At 40.9% G+C, this 24,884-nt stretch overlaps 1 long non-coding RNA gene across 9 annotated transcripts in view; it reads right to left on the bottom strand.

The window, feature by feature from the left end:
• The window catches only part of LOC135229951 (uncharacterized), a 200,155-nt gene that overhangs the window by 164,224 nt on the left and 11,047 nt on the right, over nucleotides 1-24,884 (bottom strand). For 6 of the 9 annotated variants that reach the window (XR_010320622.1, XR_010320625.1, XR_010320621.1 and 3 more), the window contains exons 1-2: nucleotides 20,110-23,253; nucleotides 3,284-3,431 (exon numbers count right to left, since the gene is read on the bottom strand). This is a non-coding gene — a long non-coding RNA (uncharacterized LOC135229951). Of the gene's footprint in view, nucleotides 1-3,283; nucleotides 3,432-20,109; nucleotides 23,254-24,884 lie in introns of those variants that run through there. The other 3 variants (XR_010320620.1, XR_010320623.1, XR_010320619.1) reach the window with 1 other exon arrangement.

Here is a 24,884-nt window from a genome sequence, read left to right as displayed (position 1 = left end):
TAAGAGTCCACAGTGAGAACTGCCCTAACTGAATTAAGACACCTGACTACAATGCAGTTGACTGGACCCCATGGTGGTAGCAGCCAAATGGTAGCACTCAATCAACAAAGACAAGGTGGGTGTGGTTACCATAACAGACAGTAGAGTCAAAGCAGTAATCAGAACAGTCTGCTCGCATGGATTTATGGCATTGGCTACTTAGTCATAGTGTCCCTGGGAGTGAAAGAGCTGGGAAATGTACATCTCCTGGTACCTAGCGTCTTAGATATCCAGTGCTCCTGTAACAGAAACACCACAAACGGATGACTTTAACAAAGAAAATTATTCCCTCACAGTCTAGAAGGCTATAAGTCCAAATTCAGGGTGCCAACTCCAGGGGAAGGCTTTTTCTCTCTGTCACTCCTAGGGGAAGGTCTTTGTCACCAATCTTCCCCTGGACAAGAAGGTTCTCAGCACAGGGATCCTAGGTCCAAAGGATGCACTGCTCCTGACACTTCTTTCTTGGTGGTACTGAGGTCCCCCTGTCTCTCTGCTCTTTTCTCTTTTATATCTCAAAAGAGATTGACTTAAAACACAACTTAATCTTGTAGACTGAGCCCTGCCTCCTTAACATAACTGCTTCAAATCCTCGATCATTAACATCATAGAGGTATGATTTACAATACATTGGAAAATCACATCAGCTGACAAAATGGTGGATAATCGCACAATACTGAGAAGCATGGCCTAGTCAAGCTGATATATACATTTTGGGAAGACAGAGTTTAATCCGTAACACCGAGTATGCAGCTATCGACCTGTTAATGCCTTTTTCTCCATACCTGTTTCAAAGTATCACCCGAAACAGTGTGCCTTCTCTCTGACCTAAGTATATAAGGACCAAATAATGTACAGGAATCTCTGTTACATTTTCTCCATCTTACCATTATTTGGCCTCATACGCAGACCCAGTCACTTAATTGCGCAGCAGAATGAAGAGATTAAAGCCCCAACATTCTTGCCAGTGGACCAGGAAGGTAGCTGCTCAGACATCAGAGAGCCTCAGAGAGACAGAGACCAGGCGGCTCAAGAGAGGGATACCATAAAGTTGTTTTTCATACCCCTCCCCACTCCCACAGTTGCATATGCTTTGCTCTGACCCTAAGAAGTAGATCAATCCTTTGAGAACTGCATTATGGGTTAGAACACCAACAAGGTCCCAGACTGAGTGACACTCCCATAGATTACATCCAAATATCACTGCAAAGTCTTCAAAATCTGAACTGACATCTGAGCCACAGCACACAGAAGTTGGGAAAGAACCTGCAGCCTGAACATAACTGGGTCAAGTGATTCCTAAAACAAACAACATCGACATTTTCTGTAAGATTGAAGTAAGACACAGTCTTGGAATCACAGACAAAAACTTTAAAAAGCTACTTTAACCATGCTCAAAGAAGTAACAGGCACAACTTAGAAAAATAGAAAAATACATAGAAACCATTCACAAATGAAAATTTTAGACAGGAAAAACAGAAAAATAGAGATAAAAAATTCACTTGATCAGCTCTACAGCGGAATGCTGTTGACAGACAAAAGGATCAGTGAGATGAAAACAGTTCAATTGAAAATATCCAATCTGAAAACAGAGAACAAATATTGAAAAAAAATGAACAGAGCCTCAAAAAAATTCAAAAATATCTAACATTTATTAATTGGAATTCCATACGGTGTAGAAAAAATATGTGGTGTAGAAAAAAGTATCTGAAGAAATACTGGCTCAACACTTTCCCAATTTGTTGAAAGACATAAACTTACAGATTCAAGAAGCTATGCAAACTCCAACAAGTTAAACTCACATAATTTTACGCCCAAATGCCTCATTGTCAATTGTGGAATAACAAGGACCAAGAAAATATCTTCAAAGAAGCTAGAGAGAAAACAACTCATCTCACACAGGAGAAACAATTGGAATGACTCTGTATTCATCATCAGAAGCCATGGAGGCCAAAAGGCTGTGAAAACAACATTTTTTCAACACTGAAAGAAAAGAAACATTAACCCAGTGTTCTATAGGCTGTTATTTCCTTCATGAGTAAAGGAAAAATATTGACATTCTCAGGTGAAAGACGCTTAAGAGAATTCATCGCCACCAGACTTGCTCTAAATGAAACACTAAAGGAAGTTCTTCAGGTGGCAGGCTTGGAATTTCAGCAATTATGGCAAGCAACAAAGTGGAAAGTATCTTCGGAAGTTCGCCCTCCACCAAAGATTAGACAGGTCTATAAAACAAACAATAACACACGTGAAGAAAGTGTTTCTTAGTTCAATCATGTGTATGAGACCAAAAGTACAAAACCAGCCCAAAAGCACTGAAAAGAGGGCAGGACGGAACAGGAATCATGGTGGATGGAAACGGGGAACTGGAGCACAGGAGAGGACAATATTGACACATCATGAATATTGCAACCAATGTCACAAAACAATTGTGTATAAATGGTTGAACAAGAAAGTAATTTGCTCTGTAAAGTTTCAAATAAAGCACAATAAAAAATAAAAAAAAAGTGGTAGGTATCTCGGTAAACATATTATGCTAACCCTGTTGTCACTGCACAACATGGCGCAGGACTCCCCTCTTTGCAAAGACTTTCTAGCCTATTGGAAAAACTTTGGAATATACTCTTGGTGGCAAATTAGTATTAGAGAATGGGGTTAATTTTGAAAATATGAGATGTCTGTACTCATGCCTGGTGAATAAACTGGATAATAATATTTTCAGAGCGAAATGAGATGTTCTAACAGAAAAATAGGCCTGAATTCCCACCTGGGCCATGAGCCTACTACTCTGAAGGCCTTTCCCAGAGAGGCATTTCAGGCACTTCTAGAGCAGCAGGAGCGCTGGGGAATGCAGGTGTCAACCTCCCCCAGGGCCTTCTCTGAGGGGTAAGTACCTGCTTTAGTACTGAGCTTAGTGGTTCATAAATAGTCATTCTGCATAAGGTCTTCAGGTTCAAGTCTGTAATCCAGCTGGGACTCTGTGTGTGCTGCATCTCTGCATCAAAAGAACATGCTTCTAGAAGCAGAATGCCAGGAGAGAGGCGGTTGGGCAGTTGGCGTTGGGGGGTGCTGCGCAGACAGGGGTGCCCGAGGGAGGCACAATATAGTCATTCTGCAGGAGGTCTAGTCCTTCTGCACAAGAATTAGAATGCTTCTCAATGCACAATAGTTTACATGCAGGACATAAACAAAGTGACTGAAGGACAAAGTTGAATAGTAAACCAAGCCACTCCCTGCCAGTCCTTACCTGAGAGGGTCTTCATCAGGACTTCCGGGGATGGAGAAGGAAACAGTAAACGCTGATTTATTTTACCTCTTCCTTCCTCAAGAAACAGGAACTGGTGTTAAGATGTCAGGTGTCAAGCCCCAAACTCCTCTTCTGGTCTGTATTTAAGCTGTATAATAAAACTGGGAATCAGGCAATCAGCCATGAGCAGACAGACCCAGGAGTATTTCCAGTGCCCCACATCTTTGAGCTCCAGTGAGATCCAGTTCTTAGTCCCTAGATTAGGAGAGGAGCTGAAAGACTGAAATTCCGTGTTTTCAGGCAACTTGGGCTTCAAGCAGGCACTTATTGCTAAAGTCGTATTTCTCTGTGTTAATTTATGATCCTTAACTCAAATCCGGACTTTTAAGCTCATTTTGATAACTCCTCATTAGTCTGCCTAGACAAGAGTCTGCTCACAGTCAGTGATGACAATGGAGGAAACAAAGTCCCTAGCCCAGAGGAGGGACTGTTTCCCAGATTTGGGGCAATGCCCCTGGGGAGCATCGGCGAGGTGCACTGTGGCCTCTGTGGCTTTGCCTTGTGCTCCTGGAATTGCACCCTGGGGGGGCGTCCATATGCAGACGCAGAGTCCGTGGGTGACCACAACTCCTGCCCTTCTGGGTCATCGTCCGGACGCACGTTGCGATATGCTTCCTGCCCCCCTTCCCAGCATAAGTGCTGCGATCACACGTGGCAGAACCAGTTCCCAGGTCCAGACCCTAGGTCTTGCCCTCCTTGGCCTCAGGCTTCCCCTAGTCCTGGGGGAACCCGCAAGCCTGGCGGGTGCGAGGTTAGCACCCGGCTGGGCGGGCTAGGGCCTGTCTCAAAAGGCTCATGGCGCACGCAGGTTCCGCCCCCTTGGAGTCTGCAGGCTTGCAGTGGGCAGCCCGGCATCTCCTGCCTCCCTCGGACGCCCTCTCTGGGCAGCAGCTCCCCTCCCCCCGCCCCGCCAACCACCCAACAGTCCCACTGCCTGCTTACTGCTTCTAGAAGCGTGTTCTTTTGATGCACACATGCAGCACACACAGAATCCCAGCTGGATTACAGACTTGAACCTGAAACGCACAACTTTAAAACTACTAGACTGGGGGGGGGGCGGTATTGGCAGTGAAAAAAGGAAAAAAAAAATAAGAAAGAGAACAATTACAAAAAAAGTATTAGAAGACTGTAACCTCACGTTATGGACTCAAGAAGGCTGCGGATACACAACTGCGTAGATAGCATACTGTTGTCTCTTTCTTTGCAAATAAGTCTTAGATGAGGGAATTTGGTACCAGGAATCGTTGCAGGGCCTGACTTTGGGGAAATCTGGGATTGATTAATTGGCTTGCATGAGGCTACAAGCCCTGATAATCAATATTTAAAGATGAGATTCGAGCAATCTAGAACATGCATCAGAATTTTTTACAAGTAAATTAGCACCAGAAGAGGCCTTTAACCACTAAATAAAATGGGTCAGTAGTTCAAGATCTCCCTACAAAGAAAATGGCAGACCTAGATCGTTTCCAGTCAGGTTCCAGCAAACATGCAAGAAACAGTCATTTTAATCTAGTACATAGTCAACAGAGATTAGAAAACCATGAGACACTCCCCTAACTTGATCCTTATGGCTAGTTTAAAAATGATAACAAATTAGAGAAAGAAGGTAGAAGAAGAGTTAGAGGACAAGCACACTCAGTAACTGAGATGCAAAACCCTACACAAGATGCCAGCAAAGGAAATCCAGCAAAGGGTAAACCACGTAACATGCCATGATCAAGGCGGTTTATTGTAGGCATACAAATTTGAGTGAACATTAAAGATTTAGTAATTTCATTCACCACATGCATAGGTGAAAGAAGAGAAGACATATGCTCACCTCAAGAGATGGGGGCAAAGCAGGTTGATAAAATCCAATCACACGGAGAGATAAGGACTAGGAGTAAACATGGAACAGAAAAGGAGTTCCCGAACGTGGAAAACTACAACTAGCATGATAGTTCATGGTGACGTGTGGGACATTCTCTTTAAAATTAATAAACAATAAAATAAGGATGCTTCTATCATTATTTTTATTAAACATTTAACACTGGAAGTGTAAGCTAATACAAAAAAAGTATAACTGCTATTCATAGATTATAGGACTGTCTCCATTGAAAACCGTAGAAAATATTGGAATTAATAGTAATCATAAATAAAAAATAAATTGAAATTTCAATGCGTCAGCATCAAGCGGACTCTGTCATAGCTCTTAGGTGAAAGCAAAGGACACTGATAGGGAAAGAGCAGGTTCAGGTGGGCTAGACCAAGGAGGGAAGAAAACTGTTCTGCACTGGGCTGAACTTATAAGCACGGGTATGTGTGTTAGTTACCTAGTCCCTCCATAACAAAAAATAACACAACTGGATGGCTTTTAAAGGACAGAAATTTATTTTCTCACAGTTTAGCAGGCAGTAGTTCGAATTCAGGGCATGGCTGTAGTGGGAGGTCCTTCCTTGTCTACCTCAGCTTCTAGTAGATGCCAGCAATCATTTGTGTTCCTGGCCTTCTAGAAGCATCTGTCTTCTTTGTCTGTCTTCCTTTTCACCCGTTTGTGTCTGTGTGTATTCTGCTCCTTTTATAACTAAGAAGAGTTAGGCTTAGGACCCGCCCTACATTGGTATGACCTCATTCACATAATAAAAGCAGGCCCCTTATTTCCAAACAAGGTCAGAATTACAGGTACAGGGGTTAGGATTTCCACATACATTTTGGAGGGACACAATTCAATCCCTAACAGTCGACTTACCAGATATTCTGGATTGAGAGTAGTCACATGAACAGCTGAGAGTAGTTCCAATTCTTTGCTACATTCAGTGGCTGAAACTTGTCTCAATGGTCACCCATAGGAATGTTGGAGCAATTTATTGTGCAGGACCTGGCCTACCATTCCTAATCATGTCCATTGTGTGGAAAAACACACACTCCCATCACCGAAGCCTTGAGAAATTCATCGATAAGAACGGAATGGTGGTTGGAACCAAGAATTGTTTCATAGCCTAGATAACATGGTGCAGCTGTTAGATACCCACATGGAGATGTCAGGTAATAAAACTTCACCCCACACGGAGATGTCAAGAATAATACCAACAGCTAATGTTCATTGAGTACCTACACTGGTGCCAGGCACTCCTGTGCTTTCCTTTCATGTTTGCTTTTCATGATGGCCATATGAGGAATGTATCATTATAATGCATAAAGAGGTCATTACAGAGAGTTAGGCTGACATTTGAATATATGAGTCTGGACCCAGGAGGAGTTTGAATGGATGGAGGTATAAACCTCACGTCCTTAGCTACAAATAGACAGCAGTAAACTCACTGAGGCATCCTAGAGGGAGGGTGTCAATAGAGAGAGGAGTAGGCACCAAGCCCAAGGGTACTCGGGTATCTAGAAGCCTGCCAGGTGAACAGCAGCCAACAAGCCTCTCTGAAGTCCAGTGTGGTTCCTGGAGGGTTGTCTGTCCTTGCTCTCAGCTGCATTTCCCCAGTGCTCCTCCCACCTGCACTGGGTTGTCCCCTTCATGACGACAGGGACAGTGTGTACCTTTCACCACTGTATCTGCATAACATAGACTACTTCTGGCCCATGGAATACACTGACTGAATGAAAAATAAACAAACGATAAGGACGTAAAATCCTTCGTAGTTGATACCTTGAAATACATTAAGGGGCTTCATGAGTAAGAGGGAGAAAAATTGATCAGGGCTGCTTCTGAGACCATCCCTTAGGCGTAATGAGTGTTAAACAACACTTAAACAAAGAGATTTAATGGCAGAGATGTATGTTAAAAAGATGTAAGTATAGCTTAAAGATTACTAGAAACATGCACATTATTGCAACTATAGTCAAATCGCTAAAAAACATATACTACATGCACACAGAATATTATAAAGTAATTTAATGCCCTCATTAAAAAAAAACAAAAAAAATTACCATGAAAAGACTAATGTTGAATGAAAATATCAGGATATAATATCTGTGTTAATATACATAACTGTGTGTGCTAATACACACATAAAACCAGTTGCCACTGAGTCAGTTCTGATTCATGATGACACCAGTGTGCCAGAGTAGAACTGTACTCCATAGGGGTTCCAATGGCTGAGTTTTCGGAAGTAGGCTGCCAGACCTCTCTTTCATAGCAATTCTGGGTGGACCTGAACTCCAACTTTCTGTCAGCAGCTCAAGATATTAACCATTTGCATCAACCAGAGGCTCTAATACACATACATGCCAATATAAGCAAGAAAATAGACATATCGGAACGTTAATAATTTATTCTATGCATTACGTATGTTTTCTTGTTTTTTTTTTGCATACTTTCCCATTGCTTCCAAGTTTTTGAGGAATAGAATGTACTTCTGGAAAAATTCATGAGAGATTTTTAAGTAATGAAATAATTAACAGAAACAGAATGAGTAAATCTGTGGCAAGGCAGCCCAGGAACCCAAGATTACAGTAACACTGGTATGAAAAGCAGAATTGTGGAGCCCTGAAGCTCAGTGGTTCCATGCATCCATCAGGAAAGAGGGAAGAGCAAATAAACAAGGAGAAAATACAGTGAGCCAGAGGAGTGGGAGCCCTCTGTTGTGGGCACAGTTTTCTCATGAAACTTTAGATGGACACAGTGGGTGAGATTATCCACTTCCATCATACAAACATTTTTATTACCCTTGATTTTAACAGAACTATGTTATAAAAACAAATAATAAAATAAAGTATAATAAAAGAATAAATCTCATCAGTGGACTACTATCATTTTCCCCAGCCACTGAGGAGGGCAGGAGACACACAAGGGAAAGAAGATGGAGCAGTGTGAAAACTCATGCTAAGTGGGGAGGAGAGTGTTTCTGAGACAGGCCTTAGCTGCTACCACCTAGGGAAGTAGGCAGCCATGCACAACCAACTGGAAGAAATGGTACATTATTTCTGAGACCTACTCCAGCTCATAACAAATTATGGATAACATGGGGAAGAATGAGATTTCCAGGACACTTAACTGTTTTTATGAGAAACCTGTACATAGAACAAGAGGCAGTCATCTAAACAGAACAAGGAATACAGCATGGTTTAAAGTCAAGAAAGGTGTGCATCACCGTTGTATCCTTTCACCATATGTATTCAACCTGTATGCTGAGCAAATAATCTGAGAAGCTGGTCTGAAGAAGAAGGCATCAGAATTGGAGGAAGACTCATTAATAACCTGAGATATGCAGATGATACAATCTTGCTTGCTGAAAGTGAAGAGGCCTTAAAGCATTTACTGCTGAAGATCAAAGACTACAGACTAACAGCCTAACAACTGGACCAATAAGCAACATCATGATAAACGGAGAAAATGTTCACGTCATTAAGGGCTTCATTTTTACTTGGATCCACAATAAACACCCACGGAAGCAGCAGTCAAGAAATCAAACGACACATTGCATTGGGCAAATCTGCTGCCAGAGGCCTCTTAAAGTGTTCAAAAGTACAGATGTCACCTTGAAAACTAATGTGTGCCTGACTCAAGCCACGGTGCTTTCAGTCGTCTCATACGCACACGAAAGGTGGGCAATGAATAAGGAAGACCAAAGAAAAATTGAAGGCATTGAATTACGGTGTTTGCAAAGAATATTGAATATACCACGGACTGCCAAAAGAATGAACAAATCTGTCTTGAAAGAAGTACAGCCAGAATATTCCTTAGAAGCAAGAATGGCGAGGCTTCATCCCACATATTTTGGACATGTTGTCAGGAGAGATCAGTCCCTGGAGAAGCAGGTCATACTTGGTAACAAGTGGCCACAACAATTGGCTCAAACATAACGACAACTGTGAAGGTGACGATAGGTAGTTTAACATACATTTTGACCCATATGAATTAAAATTTAAACAATTATTTCATGCCTTTTTGTAGGGGTTTTAGAATACACGATTAAAATAAATGTAAACAATTAATAGAAAAAATCTCTGAAAATAAAATTTAATTTTTTTACATCACTGCTCCATACCCCAAATCTAAATGGCTTGATATACAGCACTGGTCTTTGTGATTCACAAAAAGCAGGTACCAATTCCTGAACAAGAACTGAAGTGACAGGAGAAACTCCCCATGCTGTTATAGCCCGGAGTATGGGCCCTAATCCAGTGATCTGTCTTCATTAATTCCTTTTCATTTCATCTCTGTGGAAGAGGGGAGGGAGAAGGTGAGAGAGGGTTACATGTGCCTATTCTGTTCTTTAGCATCTAGTTCACTGCCAGGAACAAGTATTCGTAAGAGTCTAAAAAACGTTAAAGTACAAATAAGGAGGAAAACCTCCTAGTATATATATGTATTAGGTGGCACAAAGAGTTAAGTGCTCAGCTACTAACTGAAAGGTTGGCAGTTTAAATACACTCAGAGTTGCCTTGGAAGAAAGGCCTGGCAATCTACCTCCAAATAGTCACAGCTATTGAAAACCGCATGGAGGGCAGTCCTACTCTGAAAACTCACGGGGTCGTCATGAGTGAAAATCTACACAATGGAAACTGGATTGGTAATCTATATATGGCATAAATGTTCGGAAAATTAGTTTCTGAACATATACACGGCATACAGAATACACTGCACATTAGTATTATGTGCCAAAACCCACTGTCATCAAGTCGATTCTAACTCAGTGACCCCAAAGGACAGAGTAAAACTGCCGCATAGGGTTTCCAAGGCTCTAAGTCTTCACTGAAGCAGACTGCCACATCTGTCTCCTACAGAGAGGCTGGTGGGTTCGAACCACTGACCTTTCAGTTAGCAGCCAAGTTCTTTAACCACAGAGCCACTAGGGCTCACTGCTGTCATGTACAGTGATTACATAAGCAAATTCTGAAACAAACTGCCTGGGTTTAAATCCTAACTCAGTTTATCAGCTGGGTGATCTGGGCACGTTACTTTACCTCTCACTGCCTCAGTTTCCCATTTCTAAAATGGGTCTTACGCAAAAGGTTCTTACGCAGGTTAAATAAAACACACAAGGCACTTAGAAAAAGGCCTTACACACAGAATGAACACAATAATTGTTAGCTTTCATAATTATTAAGGGAATACAAACAAACGGCTAGGTTGAAGGAACTTCCATTGAGAAAGAGTTGAGTTCCAAAATTCATGTGTAAAGTCATTTACATCAACTGTTAAAGTTGTATGTTTAGATTCAAGTGATTACTGAGGTGTGTTATGATCTTGAACAGAGTTCTGGGGACTATACAGGCAGACTCTGCATGCCCTTCTCCTGCACATCCATTCCATCTCCCTTGGAGCCCAGACATCATGTTATCAATTAAACCCCTCCCACGCTGGTGGTGTACTGTTTAAGAGCTACGGCTGCTAACCAAAAGGTCATCAGTTCAAATCCACAAGGCGCTCCTTGGAAAGTCTATGGCACAGTTCTGCTCTGCCCTATAGGGCCACTATGAGTTGGAATAGACGCAGTGGCAATGGGTTTTTAACGGCTATGAGGTAACTGTTCAGTGCTTAAAGACGTACCAAAAGCAACCACTAACACAAAAGTATAGTAAAAGGTTCTTATTTCAGAGTAGCAAAACCTTAGTTTCTAACACAGTGGTGAATTAGGGTGGACTGTGGATCAAGAGGAGCTCTGGTGGCATAGTGGTTAAGAGCTCAGCTGCTAACCAAAAGGTCAGCAGTTCGAATCCACCAACTAGTCCTTGGAAACTCTATGGAATAGTTCTATTCTATGCTATAGGGTCTCTATGAGTTCGAATCAACTAGGGTCTCTATGAGTTGGAATCAACTCTGATGGTGACAAGTTTGGTTTGGTGGGTGTCATGGATTGAATTATGACCCTAAAAAATGTGTGTCTCAACTTGGTTAGGCCATGATTCCCACTATTGTGTAGTTGTCCTCCATTTTGTGATTGTAATTTTACTTTAAGAGGATTAGGGTGGGATTGTAACACCACCCTCACTCAGGTCACCTTTCCCTGGGGTGTGGCCTGCACCACCTTTTATCTCTCCAGAGATAAAACGAAAGGGAAGCAAGCAGAGAGTTGGGGGCCTCAGACTATCAAGAAAGCAGCACCAGGAGCAGAGCATGTCCTCTGGACCCAAGGTCCCTGCACCTGAGAAGCTCCTTGACCATGGGAAGGCTAAGGACAAGGACCTTCTTCCAGAGCCGAAAGAGAGAGAAAGCTTTCCCTTAGAGCTGATGCCTTGAATGTGGACTATTAGCCTACTTCAATGTGAGGTATTAAATTTCTCTTGGTTAAAGCCATCCACTCATGGTATTTCTGTTACGGCAGCACTAGATGATGAAGACAGTGGGTCAAGGTGGAAGGGGTGGATGAAGGACAAAAAAAGAAAAATGGACAACAGGAGAAATATAAGAATTCAGAGAACTGTGAAAATTTAATTCCTGAATATACTTTCTTTCTCCTCCCTATAACTGGAAGGACTTTTCTCATATACAGCATATATAAGTAAATCCTTGCAATATTTAAAACACTTAGATTTTTGTAAAACTCATTCTCTGAAAATTCATGGTGGCCCCATTAATTTGTGGCTTAAAAACAACTCAGAACTAAAAAGAAGCATAAATAAATAAATAAAGGCACTGCTGTCATTTGCGGGTGATGTTCTTTTCCTGCTATCCACAACCCACACACTCGGGAGTTAATTTTCCAGGGTCAGTGTTCATAGACCATCCTCTTTCTCTTACCACCACCCCACCACCCTTAATTATTTAGAAAAGGCAGGGCCAGTCAGTGCTCCAAACATCAAGTTTTCTCTCCAAAATGCCAACTCGCACTTGGGGAGCAGGCTACATTCTCAGCTGTCAGCACTTCCACTAGCCCCTGCAGATAAGGAATGTGTCTCCACTGAACTGTTCATTGTAATTAAAAAAAAAAAAAAAGTAAAAAACTGTTTCTTAAAAAAAACCAGGCATTTCCCTATTACCCACCCACCCCACTCTCCCACACCCAGTGCTCCCTCACCACACACACACTCAAATATTTCCTACCAAGGGTGTGTCCCAAGCACGGGGTCTGGCTCCGCTCTTCTTTTACACCCCTTGGAGGCCTCTGGAGAAACCATACCTTTGGTTGGCAATTCCCTGAACCCTGCCTATTCAAGCTGGCACTTATTCAAAAAGGCAGGTGAGTCTTCAAGTCAGGTTTTTAAAAGGAGTTTAAGAGGTGCCAGGTGATATGCCTACTCACCCTCAAATTTCTCAAAGGTAATAATTTCTTCAAATGTTTACAATGTCTCAACTATGGGTTAATTAAATCCCTTAGGATGGTGGGCATAGGAAAATCCTCCATCTCAATGCCCCCCATTTCGAAAAAAAAAGAGGGGAATCTCCAAAATTACAAATTTCAATTTCTACATACTTGATTGAACTAAGGAGTAAGTTCCTCACATGTGTTATTCTTGGTCTGAGTCCTGGTGGTCCAGTGGGTAAGAGCTAAGCTGCTAACCAAAAGGTCTGCAGTTTGAATTCATCAGCTGCTCCTTAGAAACCGTATGGGGTAGTTCTACTCAGTCCTATAGGGTTGCTAAGAGTTAGAATTCACTGGATGGCAATTGGTTTGTTTGCTTTTCAATCTTTGGCTGAAAGGTGGACTTTGTTATCAATTTATTAAATCAACTGGTAATTTGCTGGATATTTCTCATACAGGAACTTATGATGTCTTCAAATCCAGCTAATCAGGTTTAGGGAGAGAGAAACTTCTCTACCTTAGCTTCCCTGCCATTCCCACACCTTTTTCATTGATTTCCATGCCCTGTTTAAGTAACTGGTCACTCATCACTTCTCACTGTCTAGGTTATCTGAGCCAATTCATGGCAGTCAATTCCACCTGCGCCCTAGGATACCCTCATTTACATACTCTGCCCTGTTCCTTCACCAATGGCTGACCTCACATCTCCCCTTGAATGTCTACTAGGCATCTCAAACTTAATGTGGTTCAAACAAAATTCTTCGTCCAAGTGTCTTATCTACCTCCCAGTCTTCCTTATCTCAGCAAATGTTCTCACTATCCTCTGGGTCGTTCAGGACAAAAACCTAGAAATCATCCTTGATTTCTCTCCTTTATTCAAATCTTGCATCCAATCCATTGACATATTCTGGACTCTTGGCACTACCTTAACATAAATCCTGACTCTATCCACTTCTCACTACCTCCACCTTACATCCACCATCATCTCTTGGTTAAAACTGGACTCTATGCACCGATCTTCCCTCTTACAATCTACATAACAGCATCATTTCAGTGGCTTCTCATGGCAATTAGGAAAAATTCCCAAATCCTTCCCATGGTCTTTCATGATGCGGGGCTTGCTCACCATACTAACCTCATTTCCTAACAGTCTTCCCTCGGTTCACTCCACACTAGCCATGACTTCTTTCCTGAGCTTCCTCAAACGTGCCAAAACACTTGGTTATTTAAGGGCCTCAGAAACAACTCTTTCCTTTATTGGCAATATCCCTCCCTTCAGAACTTCATACAGCTATTCTCTCCTTTGATATAGGTCAGTTATCTCCTCAAATATCCTGCTCCCAGAAGCCTTTACTATTAATCTAAAACAGCTCACCCCACTCATTCCCTCACATGCAACTCTGTCTTATTTTCAAAATATTTAGCTCTCCTTGACATTTTTTGTTAATTATTACCTGTATTTTTTCTGGTTGAGAATATATGCAGCAAAAAATACACCAACTCAACAGTTTCTACCTGTACAATTTAATAACACTGGCTACATTCTTGAAGTTGTGCAACCATTCTTACCCTCCTTTTCTGAGTTGTTCCTCTGTCATTAACATAAACCCACTGCTCCTTAAGGTTCCTATCTAATCTTTTCAGTAGCTGTTGTCAATCTGATGCCATGTAGACAGTTCTTAAAAGAGCATATGCTCAAGGTAGACCATTTTTATTAGTTAAGTAAGCTAATGTTCTGGAGCCCTCATGGCACAGTGGTTAAGTGATACGGTAGCCAAGCAAAAGAAGAGCAGTTTGAATCCACCACCTGCAGCTTGGAAACTCTATGGGGCAGTGCTATTCTGTCTTACAGAGTCTCTGAGTTGGAATCAACAGCAACAGTTTGGTTTTTTCTTTTTCATACTTCGGTTTTAAGATGATTCAAGGGAATGCTTTTGGTGTAATGTTTAAAGATTATCTCACGGCAATAGTTTCAGGAGTTCATTCACCCTCAGTGGCTCCAAAAAGTCTAGGGTTCATTTGAAATTCTGTTCTGCATTTTCCCCCTTTTGATCAGGGCTTTTCTATGGACTCTTTGATCAAAATGTTCAGCGACAGCAGCCGGGAACCTTCTGGTTCTTCTGGTCTCATGGCATGCTAGACGTTCTTTTAAAAAACATGAGTGGATGCTGAAGGTTATCAAATACTTATTTTATTACACCTATTAATATAATCACATTTATTTTTCCTGTACATATGGCAAATTATACTGATTCATTTTCGAATGTTAAACTAACCTTGAATTCTTGGGATAGACCCAACTTGGTCATAATATATTCTTCTTTAGAGTATTGCTGGATTTGTTTTGCCTATTTATTTTTATATTTTGCATCTATGTTCATCAGTGACATTGGCCTGTAATTTTCCCATCTTCTGCTTCTCTTGTCAGGTTTTGGTATCAATATTCATTCTACAAGCTTTATAAAATGAGTTTGGGTATATATTTCATTTTATATTGAAGAATTTGTGAAATATTTCTTGAATATTTGGCAGAATTTGCAGGAAAAGCCATCTGATATGAAGTTTTCTTTTTGAGAATAGTTTGAGCTCTAATTCAATTCTATTAACAGTTGTGGAATTACTTTTGCTTCCTGTTTCTTCTTGAATCGTTGTTATTAACTTACATGGTATGATACGTTTGCCTACTTTACCTAAATTTGCAAATTTATTGGCTAATACGGTTCATAACATTCTCACATTATCTTTATGTTCTGCAAGATCTGTAGTCATTTTCTTTCTAATTCCTGATATTCGTTTTTTATATCTTCATTCTTTTTCACTTGATCAATCTTGCCTAAAGTTTGTCAATTTTACTAGCATTTTCTAAGAATCAACTTTAGTCTTTGTTGATCGTCTGTTGCATGTATTCAATCATTAATAGAAACAAAAATTCCTATGAATGTTCGTTTCTGGTTTTTTCCCAACATTTTGAATGGATGTTTAACTCACTTATTTTTCAAGATTTGTTCTTTCCAATTATATTTTTAAGGCTATAAGTTTCCTATATTATATTGTCTGTACTGCACAAATTTTTATATGCACTATGTTCATAATTGTTCACTTCAAAATGTATTCTAATTTTCATTATGATGTCTTTTTTGACTCATAGTATTTTAAAATATCCGAGCACATGGAGATTTTGTATTTTCATTTTCTAAGATGTTTTTTTTTTTTTTTAATTATGGTGTACTTACATAAAAAAAAATGGAGATTTTGTATTTTCATTTTCTAAGATGGTTTTTTTTTTTAATTATGGTGTACTTACATAGTATCCTCTATGTTATTGCAGACTCTTGAAATTTGTTGAGACTTGCTTTATAACACAGTATACAGTTAATTTTTATACACACTATGTATGTGCATGAGATGAATGTATATTCTTTCATGGTTAGATAATACACACACATACACATATATCAATTTGGTATTTTTTTACATGTTAAATCTTCTGTATCCTTGATAATTTATGGACTTCTATGTTTCTGAGGGGTGTGTTAAAAATCTATTATGATGCATGATGTCAAAAGGAGCCCCAGTAGTGCAGTGGTTAAGCACTCAGCTGTTAAACCTTTTGATTTGATCCACCAACTACTCCACAGGAGAAAGATATGACCGTTCCCTTCCATAAAGATTACAGCCTTAGAAACCTTTGGAGAAGTTCTACTCCATCCTATATTCACTATGAGTCAGAATTGACTCAACAGCACACAAGAAAAAATGTATAATGTGATGGAAACTCAGAAGTACGAAGCTAAAAAGAATTGGTCCTACCTCCAGGGTCAAAGGATGAAGGACAGAGAAAACAGCAGAGACATCCAAAAGCTTGGAAAAAGGGCTGAGAGGACAATGGTTGGTGGTTTAAGGGCTTTGAAGGGCTACCATATATACTGAGGAATCTGAAGTGCAATGTTCTTGCCTAAGGATGAAGATATGCTCATAAAGATCCTGACAAAGCTTTAGGCTTGCACCTCTGGCTGATCTTTGGGCTCCATGGGGGCAGGAAGTGAAGGCTAGGGCAGAGTTTTAGGCACTCTTGCTTAGCATTGAAAGAACGCGCCAGTTCAGAGCCAATCTGCAAAGACTGGGATAATGTTACTTTTTCTTTTTGGCTACAAGCGTTTAAAGAAAGCACTGTCAGGTCATGAACTGACTGCTGAGATAACAGAACAGAACTTCAGTGTCCACACATGAGAAGACATACAATCTCTGCAGAAATAGTTTGGAAACATCACTAAGCAAATGGATGACTGGCCCTCAACAATTAAAAAAAAAAAAAAAAAGCAAACCCTAATGACAGGAGGGAATCTGATTTCCAGAGTTACATTATAATATTTAAGATATCCAGTTTGCAACACACTATTCTAAGTCATAAAAAGAAAAAAGAAAAGGATGGTTCATTTGTTAAGAAGAAAGAAAGAAGAGAAATGAACAGAAAGCATCCCTAAGGAAACACAGATATTGGGATTACTAGACAAAGATTTTAAACCAATTGTCTTAAATTTCCTCAAAGAGCTAAACAAACCATAGACACACACACAAAAAAAGGAAACCAAGAGAAGAATGTATGAACAAGTAGAAAACATTAATAAAGAAATATTATACAAAAGAACCAAATAGAAATTATAGAGCTGAAAAGTTGAATAGCTGAAATAAAAATTTCATTAGAGGAGCTCAACAGCAGATTTGAGCAAGAAAGCAGGAAAATGTAAACTTGAAAAAGCACAACTGAAATTGTTCTAACTGAGGAGCATAAAGGAAAAAGAATGAAGAAAATGAACAGAGCCTAAGGGACCTGCGGGACAACATCAAGCATACCAACATACTCATTAAGGAGTCCCAGAAAGGAAAGAAAGATGAAAGGACAGAAAGAATATTTAAAAATGTAATGACTGGAAGTTTCCCAAATGTCACCTAGATATCCAAGAAGCTCAATAAACTCAAAGGACAGTAAATACATAGATATCCACAGACAGACATAATCAAAATGTCAAAAGACGAAGATAGAAACTTGAAAGCAGCGACAGATAAGTGACCCCTAATGTACAAAAAAATTTTTTTTTTAATGTACAAGAGAGTCTCAACAAGTTTAACTGTTGATTTTTCATCAGAAACCATTGAGACAAGAAAATAGTCGAATGATGTATTTAAGGTACTGGAAAAAAAATACAGAAACAAAACTATGAACCAAGATGTCAATATCTAGCAAAACTATCTTTCAAAAATGAAGGTGAAATTAAGACATGCCCAGATACACAAAACCTGAGGGAGTATGTTAGCAGCAGAACTGCCTTATGAGAAATGCTACAGGGAATCATCCTGGCTGGCACGGAAGGACACTAGACAGTAACTTGAAGCCATAAAAAGAAACGAAGACTCTGTAAAGGTAACTACTTAGATAAAACAAAGTCAGTAATATTTTTATATCACGCCTCTCTTTTTCTCATATATGATTTAAAGCACAAATGCATAAAAATACTTATACATCTCTCTTAACGGACACACAATGTATAAAGATGCAATTTTTGTAACAGCAACGTAAGTAGGGGAGGTAACTGAGCTGAATAAAAGCAGAATGTTGTATACTGTTGAAGCTAAATTTGTATTAATTAAAAGAAGATTGTTATAAACATAAGATATTAATTGTAATCCTCATGATCACCACTAAGAAGTTAAAAAATATAAGGAAAGGAAATAAGGAGAGGATCAAAATTGTACACTTGAAAAAAATCAGTCAAACACAAAAGTGGACGGTAGTGAAGAAAATGAGAAACAAAATACGTATATGACCTACTACAAAGTAGAAGACATAAGTCCTTCCTTATCATTAATCGCTCTAAATTTAAATAGATTAAATTCACAATTGGGAGCATTAAAGTTGTGTGTCAACTTTGTTGGACCATGATTCTCAGTGCTTTGGCAGTTATGATGTAGTTTAGCAGTCGTATAACTATGCAATCATTTCCATGATGAGATGTGATATAATGTGATTACCTCCATGATGGGATCTGCTGTGAGTAGCCAATCAGATCTAAGGGAGTTTCCTCGGGAGTGTGGACTGCATCCAATATAGGTGGACTTTCTGGCAAGGCTCTTGAGTTTTTGCTCACTCGGAATCCTGCAGCTGGCTCCTCTTCATCTGATCTCAAGATTTTGGGACTTGAACTCTCAGCTTACCTTCCAATTTTGGGATTCACCAGCCTCCGCAGTCTGTGAGCCACGGCCTGCCAGCTTACCTGCCGATCTTGAGATCTGTCAGCCTTTGCAGCCTGTGAGCCACAGACCTGTTGTATGACCTGCAGATCTTGAGTTCTGCAGTCCCTGCATCTATGTGAGTCAGGAGAAGCCACAAGCCTGACCCATGGACTTGAGACTTACCAGCCTCTACAGCCTCGTGAGCCATTTTCTTGATATAAAGCTATTTATATATAAATATATATATATACACCTCACTGGTTTTGTTTCTCTAGAGAACCCAGCCTAAGATACCAATTAAAAGACAAACATTGGCAGAATGCATAAAAAAATCATTCGATTGCTATCAAGCTGATCTGACTCATGGTGACCCCTCCCCTCATGTGTGTCAGAGTAGTACTGACACACAAGTGTGTCAGTTCAATGGCTAATTTTTCAAAAGTAGATCACCAAGCCTTTCTTCCAAAGTGCCTCTGGGTGGACTCAAACCTCCAACATTTTGGTTAGCAGCTGAATGCATTAACCGTTTGTACCTCCGAAGGACTACAACATGTATCTATGTTTATTTCTGTATTACTTCTCTTTATACTATATACATACATACACACATACACACACATAGACATCCATGAGTGGTTCATACAGATGCTTTGGACTTCAGCTAGCAGGGCTCTATTAATTATTGATAGAAAAGTACTGATACCAGTTATAAATGCGTATTTGTCCATTTCCCCTTTCAGATTTATTAGTTTTTGTATTTTGGAGCCCTGTTGTTAGACACATACACATTTAGGAGTGTTGTATCTTTTTGGAGAATTGAACGTTTATTATGTTATGTCCCTACTTATTCCCAATAATACTCCTTTTTCTGAAGTATAATTTGTCTGATATTAATACAGCCACTGCAGTAGAACTGGATAATTTTCAACCATTTCAATAGGTAGCATAAGATCAAGAACTGATGGTATAAAAGGAAGAAATCGAAGCTGCATTGAAGGCATTGGTGAAAAACTATCCTCTCTCCACCATCTTCACTAACCCTGACACCAACTGTCCCTCACACAGCACTCCCTACTTCTCTGCTGGGTTCAATAACTCATTGCAATGGCCACACAGAACTCATAGTCCATATTCACGATTATGGGGTTTATTAGGGAAGTAACAGTTATAGCTCAGGCTCAAAGACACTCAGAATACAGTTCTTCTATCAGGACAGCCTCTTCCCTCCTGTGCTGATAGGCGTGCCTCTGCCTGGCCTTGGGCCGGCCTCTCTCCAAAGGCACTCAGCTTTCCTTCTCCATGGGCCATCATCTCCTATAGCCAGGTCCCTGTTGCTCGGTCTCTCCTGCCATGGCATCTTACCATCTTCAGGGTTACAGCTTCCTCTCTCTATCTCAGTCTCTTGCTTCTAGGAGCTTCTCAGTGCAGGGATCTCAGGTCCATAATATACGCTCGGCTCTTGGCTGTTCTTCCTTGATGGGAGTTGAATCCTCCTCTTTGCTCTGGAACTGGTTCTCTTTGAAGGGAAAATAAACAATCCCCTTGGTGAGCCACAATTACCCTATCACACAGTCCTGCCCAAGCACCAGGGTGGATGTTATAAGACCATGGCTAGAAAGGCCACACAAAGTAAACAATCACATCACAGTACCTTGGACTCATTTTTCAAGTGAAGTACCAAAAATCCCACACAAACAGATTGGTAAAGAATATAATCAACAGCAAGAACATTTTCATACTTATGTTTTCTGTATTTGGAAGAAATCTATAGCACTATTCTTATTTTGCCAATTCACAGGGATCACAGAGATTAGTGGTAGATGTTGCAGTACCAGAAAACTCTCTGGTGAAACAGTCTGTGAGCAGTCTTACAAACATGGATATTCCACTAGAGTCAAAAGAATGACGTTACATATCATCAAAGAGAACATTTCAAGATCTAGCCTGAAGTACAATGTTGTCACTAATAGGCTAAAATCCATACACTTACAAGGAAGACTAGTTTATACGACTATTCAAATTGATGCACCAACCACTAATGCCAAAGATAAAGAAATTGAAGATTTTAAACAACTTCTGCAGCCTGAAATTGATCAAACATGCAATCAAGATGCATTGATAATTACTGGTCATTAGAATGTTAAAGTTGGAAACAAAGAAGGAAAAGTAGTTGGAAAATACAGCATCGATGAAATAAATGACACCAGAAATCTCATGAAAGAATTCTGCAAGACCAGTGACTCATCCACTGCAAATATTTTTTTTCACCAACATAAACGGCAGCTATACACGTGGACTTTACCAGATGGAATACACAGGAATCAAACTGACTACATCTGTGGAAAGAGAAGATGGGAAAACTCATATCATCAGTCAGAACAAGGCCAGGGATCAATTGTGAAACAGACTGTCAATTGCTCATATGGGAGTTCAAGTTGAAACTGAAGAAAATTAGAATAAGTCAAAAGGGGCCAAAATATGACCTTGAGTATATCTCACCTGTATTTAGAGACCACCTCAAGAACACATTTTACGTGTTGAACACTAACGACTGAAGACCAGACGAGTTGTGGAATGACATCAAGGACATCACACATGAAGAAAGCAAGAGATCCTTTAAAAGACAGGAAAGAAAGAAAAGACCAAAACGGATGTCGGAAGAGACTCTGAACGTTGCTCTTGAATGTCGAGTAGCTAAAGTGAAAGGAAGAAATGATGAAGTTTTGAGTATTGAGACGCCACCAGTGATCCCTCTTACAAAAAAGACCAGAAAAAACAAGTGAAGCGATTATATTTATGAGAAGCTAGGAGCCCTGAACATCAAAGGTAAAGTTAGAAAATGGACTCAGCGGCAGGGGGAGGGAGAGACTATTCAGAAGTGGAGAGGAGTTACTGGACCTGAATAGCCAGGAACCCTCAGGCACCGTTCCCTGGAGCGACTGCAGTGGGGCTGGCAGTGGCGTTCCACAGGCGTTTAGCTCAGGGAAGGACAGCAAGTTGCACAGACTACTCACACCTCCAGAACAAGAGAAGAACGGCACTCTCAGCAAAAGCTAATTACTTGTGTTTATTTTACCACGCCCCCAGCCCCCAAGCCGGCTTCAGTGGCTGTCAACTTCCCTGGGCCTGAGATAGGCCCTGGTACCACTCTGAGCCATTTTTCCATCCTTGAAGAAGGTATAAGTTCACAACTGGGGGAAAGATAATCTGCCAGCTCAATTAAGCTGGGGAGCTCAGGACAGAAGCAGCTCTTGTTCAGGCACAAACAGTCCATGGGCTTTGAATACCTTTCACCCCAGCATGGACCTGTGTGGGCCCATTTCAGGAGAATAGGCCCTTGTTGCCAGACTGCAACTGTTTCACCTGAACGGTGGAAAGATGGGTATTTGATGTTTGACACTGCTTTGCCTATTAAACAGGGTCTTCACCTACCCACATCAGGGGCATAAGGACTGCTGGCTCCACCCACAATACCTAGCCACCTGTGATAGGGCTCCAAGGATAAGTAGTACCGCCCAGAACTTACAACCAAAAGCATTGGGTACCCACTGCCCTTCTGCAGAACCCACCCATGTGCTCTACAGAACAGGGATGCACTTTCCTCACAGACACTCAGAGCACAGCTGTCAGACCCCTGCCTTGATCAGAGCCTGACCCCCTACTGCAGCCAGATACTTCTGCCTACACCAATGACCCCTGCCCCTTTAAGACTGTAGGACAGAGCCCGTACCACACACTTTATGACCAACTACCTGGGCACCTGAGTTGAATCCATACAAGAAAAATAAATGAACTCCTAGGCTCATATGCCTGGTAACAGTGCTAGCCATCTGGTGATAGTACATTAGAGCTTCAAAGGTGAAAATAATCAACCTAGTGCACTCAAGCAGCTTATTTGGGTATACCAAAACTAAACAAAGCAAGAAGCTAGGATACAAAAAGCAAGCATAAAATAAACTAATACAATAACTTACAGATGGCTCAGAGACAACAGTCAATATCAAATCACATAAAGAGGCAGACACGGGGGCAGGACCAAGATGGCTCACTAGGTAGAAGATTCCGCTTATCCCTCTTGAAACAAAGACTCGAAAAAACAAGTGAACTGATTACATAAAGGACAATCTACAAACCCTGACCATCAAACACAGAACTAAGGAGTTGACCTGAGTGACGGGGGAGCGAAAAGCCACGCTGCAGCAGGGACCACTTCCAGAGCCAGTGTCCCACGCCACAGCCTTGAGCCCTCGTGGTTTCCTGGTGTCAGAGTGGTGGGGCTGATTGTGGCTTACTGAGACACGGAAGAACAGATATAGGCCCAACCCTCAGGACCAACCTCAGAGGGGACCCAGGCAGCACACACAGGCTCCACACAGACGTGGCTGACAGGGAAACGAAAAACTATAGGGAAGCAGCGACTGGTTCTGGAGCCTGGAGTGCAGCGTCCCAGAAAGGAAACCCTGGTGCTGGGCTTTGGACTAAGTGTGGGGGAGCCGATTGTGGCTTCCTGAGATGGTGTGAGCATGGACGCAGCCCTAACCCTCTGGGACAGTCTCAGCAGGGATCCAGCCACCACACACGAGCGACACAATGCTCTGGAATCTCAGAAAAAACAGTCCTCACCAAACAACATAAGTAACTTTCTATATTTTGCCAGGCTACTCTCTTCTATATATCTGATTCCATCCCTCATTGCCCCAGCCAGCTTCATTAACATTGGAATTCTCTGTGCCAGAGAGTGAAGTGCACTGCTGGATTTTTTTTCTTCTTTCTTTTCTAACCCATTCTCCTGGCCTGAGAAAAGCAGCATTTAACAATCAAAGAAAAAATCCTTCCCTGACTTCCCTAAACTGAAATAACAGTACAGAATCAGCTCCATCCAGGCATTAACAGACCCATAGTCTTTGGCTTTCACCCTACAGGTAACTAGGTGGCTATTACAATGTAAAGGCAATTCTGATAGAGATCTGACCATAATTGTTTTAGCTCAGCAGTGGAAAGGCAAGTTTTGGAGGTCAGATACCTCTCTACCTATTAAACAGAGCCCTCGCTGATCCACACCAGTGAACTGAGGGCTGAGACTCCACCCACATCACCTAGCCACCTGCTAGAGGGGTCTGAGAATAGTGACGCCTACCCAAGCATTGGGTGCCTAAGATACAGCTGCAAAGCCCACGCACCAGAGTGCTCTAGAGAATAGAGCCACACCTACCTCACTGTCACTTGAAGGAAGGCTGTCAGCATCCTGCCCTCCTCGAAATGTGACCCCATGCCACTAATAGAAACTGGTGCATACAACCATCACCACTACTCCTCTAAGATAATACGTGAGAGCCTACACCACACACTAGGTGACCAGCTATCAGGACACCTGAGCTGATTCTATTCAAGAATAGTGAATGGACTCATACACTTATATACCTGGTAACAGCTCAGGCAAGCTGGTAATAGGACGTAAGTGATTCAAAAGCTAAATCAATCACGATACCACAATCTAGTAGCCCATCTGGGTGTCTTGTAACAAAACAAAATAAGAAGATAAGACTCAGTGAGCAAATATAAAAGAAAATATTACAATATCTTATAGATGGCTCAGAGACAGCAGTCGACATCAAATCACATGAAGAAGCAGACCATGATTGCTTCTACAAACCCCCAAATCAAAGAATCAAAATCATTCCCAGATGTAGATACATTCCTAGAATTGCCAAATGTAGAATATAAAAAAATTATATACAGAATTCTTCAAGACATCAGGAATGACCTCACAAATGAAATAAGGCAATCTACAGAAAACACCAAGGAATACACGGATAAAGCAGTTAAAGATATCCAAAAGATTATTCAACAACATAGTGAAAAAATTAATAAGCTGTAAGAATCCATAGAGAGACAGCATTCAGAAATCCAAAAGATTAACAATAAAGTCACAGAATCAGACAACTCAATAGGAAGTCACAGGAGCAGAATCGAGGAACTGGAATGCAGAGTGGGGGAGCTGGAGGATAAGACAATTGACACAAATATAGTTGAAGAAAAATCAAATAGAATTTAAAACTATGAAGAAACCCTAAGGATCATGGGGGACTCTATGAAGAGTAATTTGCGTGTGATTGGAGTTCCAGAACAGGGAGGGA

Source organism: Loxodonta africana, unplaced genomic scaffold (genome assembly GCF_030014295.1).
Source record: "Loxodonta africana isolate mLoxAfr1 unplaced genomic scaffold, mLoxAfr1.hap2 scaffold_67, whole genome shotgun sequence".
NCBI lineage: Eukaryota > Metazoa > Chordata > Mammalia > Proboscidea > Elephantidae > Loxodonta > Loxodonta africana.
This window is presented reverse-complemented; position numbering and strand designations above follow the sequence as displayed.